The sequence below is a fragment of the Solanum tuberosum genome, unplaced genomic scaffold (genome assembly GCF_000226075.1).
Source record: "Solanum tuberosum cultivar DM 1-3 516 R44 unplaced genomic scaffold, SolTub_3.0 scf00668, whole genome shotgun sequence".
NCBI classification, from domain to species: Eukaryota; Viridiplantae; Streptophyta; class Magnoliopsida; order Solanales; family Solanaceae; genus Solanum; species Solanum tuberosum.
This window is the reverse complement of record NW_006239585.1, coordinates 34832-39708: the sequence shown is the minus strand read 5'-3', so window position 1 is coordinate 39708 and position 4877 is coordinate 34832. Positions and strand designations below refer to the sequence as shown.

The 4877-nt window shown below is 31.7% G+C and overlaps 1 long non-coding RNA gene across 1 annotated transcript; it reads right to left on the bottom strand.

Moving 5' to 3' along the window:
• Window positions 1-986: 986 nt before the first annotated feature.
• Window positions 987-4640, bottom strand: LOC102602260 (uncharacterized). The gene is made up of 4 exons (XR_368901.2): window positions 4490-4640; window positions 4101-4197; window positions 3823-3897; window positions 987-1351 (listed from the first exon to the last, which is right to left on the bottom strand). It is a non-coding gene; the product is annotated as an uncharacterized lncRNA (long non-coding RNA).
• Between the last annotated feature and the right edge of the window lie 237 nt (window positions 4641-4877).

Sequence of the window (4877 nt, the reverse complement as noted above, 5' to 3'; positions counted from 1 at the left end):
TGCCAATAGTGACAAAGTCACAGCCACAAGAAGGACAAGGTTCCAACAAGAGTGCTAAGTGATCAACAATCCGTACAAGTGGGCGAGTTACACAAGCGTCTTTAATGTATTAAAGAATACCAATACGACAATGCAAAGTGACAAGAGGTAACCAAGGTACCAAAGTAAACTCTCAGATATACCAGTAGGTAAAAAGAGTACAAGTATAAGTTTATACACAAACCTCAGTGCTTTAGCAAAGAAACAGTCCAACACAACTTCGCGAGTTCAAACCGTAGACCAACCAACGTTTCAAGGTCCTTAACTTGTTCACAAGTATATACAACCTTAAAAAATACAATTAAATAACTTCTTTAATTCCTAGCCGCTCAATAATGTCGAAGTAAAACAGGATTATCATCACAAGTAAGCTTAGCCTATACAAATATGACTATCCTCCCAAAACAGTAATTCAGGCCAGCGTAGTACCTCATGTCGCAACTTAGATTTGAAAAGGAAAACGGCAAAACTAGACTGTATATCCTTCATGAAAGATGAGGTAAATCTCTTAAGGTTGCAAACAATCAACACTACAAGAAAAATGGTCCCTAATAGTGTCATTCTGGTCCCTAAAAGGGCATAGCGACAAGAAATATCTGGTCGCCACCCGTCCCTATAGCCTCCGTCGCTAAATATCTATTGCAACCACATTTTGTGACTGGTCCCTACAGACTTATCTGGACCGGAAAACATATGCTCCCTAAAATACGTTTAGGGACCATATTTCTGCTCCCTAAATGAAGATAAAACACACAGATTTTTTATGCCTAAAAACATATAGCGACTAGCTTTTGCTGGTCCTTAAATATTATATAATTTTCCACCTAAACATTATATAGTTTATAATCAACTTTATATAGAGAAAATTATCACTAACATCAAACTTTCATAAAATACATCAAGATTCCAACATTACAGAACCTGATGCAAATTTCATTAACATGTCAAAATTCAACGAGGGGGACATACCTTACCTCTAATATATTCATATAATTTAAACTCCACATTCTACAACTATATATCTAATATATTGGTTGTACTAGTCAAACAACAGTACATTTCAAACTGAGTCAACTAATATATCAGTTGGAATCCAAAAAATAGATCAACTGGCAGTCTAGGAAATACACACTTTTGTGGCACTAAGCAGAAAATTGAACATATTTTGCATTAATTTGTCTACACGAACATATCATACTCTGGTGTAAGAGGCTGGTTGGACTATTCACCGTGTAACATTAATCAACTTCACTCAACTTGGACCATTTGCCTTGTAACTGGTGAAGAATAAACATGGACTATCATCTTGAACCTGTACATATCAACACCACATTTGTATATACAATCAGGAAATAAAATCAAATGAAATATTCAAGTCTAATTCTTATAAGAAAATGAGCAATGGTAATTCAAATATTTTAGAGTCTATTTTCTTCACCAGATAAAATAATTATTGTATTATCAAGAGAAATGCACCTTTCAGATCTCATAGTGAGTGGACACACTGCTGTCTAGCACTATAATGTTTCACTTCAAGAAAAATAAATTCATAACCAATACTGAAAAAACAGAAAAATCAAAGAAAAAATACAGCACAACAGGGGAAAAAATTGAGCAGAATAGAGAAAAAGGAAGATTACATAGAGCTACAGAAAAAGTATAAAACTTCACACTTTTACAACCAACACCTTCTTCCTCCGCTCATTCAAATAAAATATTGGTATTCTTATGTTATAAAACTCATTCAATATTGAAATAAGTACAAATGATAAAGAAGAAAAGTTGAAGTAAAATCATACTTGTTCCACCGGTAAATATCCAACATAAGATATATGTGTGTTAGTTGAAATTCATAATCATCACAATATGAGAATGTTGGAATATTCTGAGATGTTATTCAACTAACTAGATTTATTTAAAGTTGAAATTCATAATCATCACAATATGAGAATATATGTGTGTTGTGTTACCCCTCATATTATCTCAAAAAAATTCAATTTCTCTAAGTGTAACTAAGAGTTGTGTAAACAAATAGCGGGTGAACTTCTCTGGAGCCGTAGTTACTATCTTACTATGAAAAGGGTGAACTTCTCTGGAGCCGTAGTTACTATCTTACTACGAAATATATTTTGTTTGTTGTTGTTAGTCGTATAGACCCTTATTAAGAGAATATGGAGATATGACATATATGGAGTCTTGTATGTGTACTACACTAGTCAAGTAAATAACGAAAACAGACTTAATTCTTTCCAAAAGTTTTCATTATTAGAAACTTCGAAAGAAAGGATACATAAAATTTCGTAAGAATGAATATGATGTATAACAGTAACCATTAATAGAACAGTGGGAAGGTGAAACAAAGAACATGGTAATATATAGAAACTAATACATAAAAATATACCAAATATAAGTGATAGTCATAGTCACTCTATTGTAGAAGTCAGTAGAATAGTATTAATAAAAAATAATGAAGGTAGACTAGGAAGATAAATTATTTTCAACAACAAATATAATGTCAAGAACGATGATCACTGTTATATGCTATTGAAATTTTCCACTACTTTATCTTGTTACTGCTAGACAAAAAAATCATTTTATCTTATTCAGGTTGTAGGCTCTATAGGTTGTTTTATTGTTTGATTTTGTGAATATGTATGACAGTATAAGAAAAAACTACATCTTTATTGAACCCGCGTATCCATTTTACATCCATAAGATGAGTTTCTACAATAATTGAAGAAGATATGTTTCTCACACTAGTCAAAAGATGGCGTAGAATATGCTAGATTGAGAAGATTTCTCAAATGATCACTAAACTAATAGTTTCTTTCGGATAAACTGAAAAAAGGAATTTTCACTCAACTAATCATAGTCTTACAAAGCACCATTTTAAAAGTAAATTTCAAAAGCTATTAATCAATTCTCAACTCCAAGTTTCAGAAGCATTAACCAATTATGAAACAGAAGCAATTAATCAATTCTCAAACAAATGCTGTTAATGAATTCTCAGCTCTAAGTTTAAGAAGCTATCAATTGATTATGTTTTTGACCCTCTGTTTTTCAGATCGTTCAATAATCATTTCCCTTCGAAAATCAACACTAAATTTTTGACCCTCTGTTTTTCAGATCGTTCAATAATCATTTCCCTTCGAAAATCAACACTAAATTTTTGACCCTCTGTTTTTCAGATCGTTCAATAATCATTTCCCTTAAAAAATCAACAGTAAATTTTTGACCCTCTGTTTTTCAGATCGTTCAATAATCATTTCCCTTCGAAAATCAACACTAAATTTTTGATCCTCTGTTTTTCAGATTTTTTTTTATTCATCATTCCATTATATATAAGAAACAATGAATTAGAACTCCAATGACAATTAGAGAAGCTATTTCACTCAACTCATAGTTTAGTTTTCCCAACTCAAGATGAAGCTCCTGGTATCGTCAACAATGGGAATTTAACATAACCTCTAATTCGATTATATGTAATAAGAAGTGGTATTCAACTTTCCAACTGAATTTCATCACAGTAGAATGAGCAAAGATGAATTTCAGTTCATATCCTAGAAAACCAAAATCAAAACTAAAACAGTGTACAACTACATAGTATATACTATATACACAATCCATAATTCTAAAATTCAAGGATGAATTTTAGTTCCTTGCTTAATAAACTAACCTCAATTTCATAAAAAGAATTTCAAGTTCACTTCAATCGAGGATACAAACTTGAATTCGTAGATACTCTTCAACTTTCATGACTACAATTTGATAGAACTGAACTACCTGTGGTGACAAATCACTTTTGTGGCTACAAATTCCTTTCTGATAGATATGCATTTGGTAAATAAATAAGCAGACCTGGACATAAAACAATGAGAGAATAATTTTGCTAGTACTTTAATAGCTAGCAACACAAATCAAGCCATTAGTTATGTCATCCACATTATAAGAATGATTAATTAAAGCTAGAGCAAAATTTAAAACTCCACACTGTTACTACCAACACTTTCTTCTTCTCCTTTAGTTTTAAATGATATTAAGGAAAGGATGAACATATTTACCTGATTAGGAAACCCCCAAAAGAGTAGTGAAATCAACGCACTTCCCCAAAGCTTAGAAAAAACTCCAAATACTCAAAATCGCAATTGGGCAAGAAATCTTTGACACAAAAGTTGAAAATTTTATCAGCAAGAACTGAAAAGTATGTAATTGCTAAAAGAATACAAAACAACCCGAAATGACCACAAGAACAAAATGAAGAATGCTTTCTCCACCTCCCAAAATAAAAAATGATATCTAAATGAGTTTTGGAATTTAAAATTGACAAACCCTCACCACTCTTTCACATATAAATCACAAAAATACAATATATACACCATTAAAAAAATCACATAGAAGACAAATTTTAATGGAAAAAGAAGAAGAAAATCGTTGATAACTAAGGAATTACCTCTCTTTTGTAGTTTTCATGCTCAACATATCTGTGAGTAAACAAATCGTGTTCGATTTAAACTTTTCACAAATATCCTTTCTGAAACTAGAGGGTTCACCTGGGTTAGAGTAGTGTGTATTGAAAAGTATTTAGGGTTTTAAAGAGCCTAATTTTTGACGAGGAGAGGTTTATTTGTGAAAAGGGAGAGAAAAAGAGGGATTGTATATTAAAGAAAGAGAAAGAGGGATATTTGAGCCCACTCTCATTGCTCTTTTTGGGACTAGATAATTATTATTTTTTAGACCAGTTTTGGTCTCTTCCCTAATTTATAACAAGAATTCGGGACCAGTAGAAAATCTTGTCTTTATAGACATACCTATGGGGACCAGATTTTTCACTTGTCCTT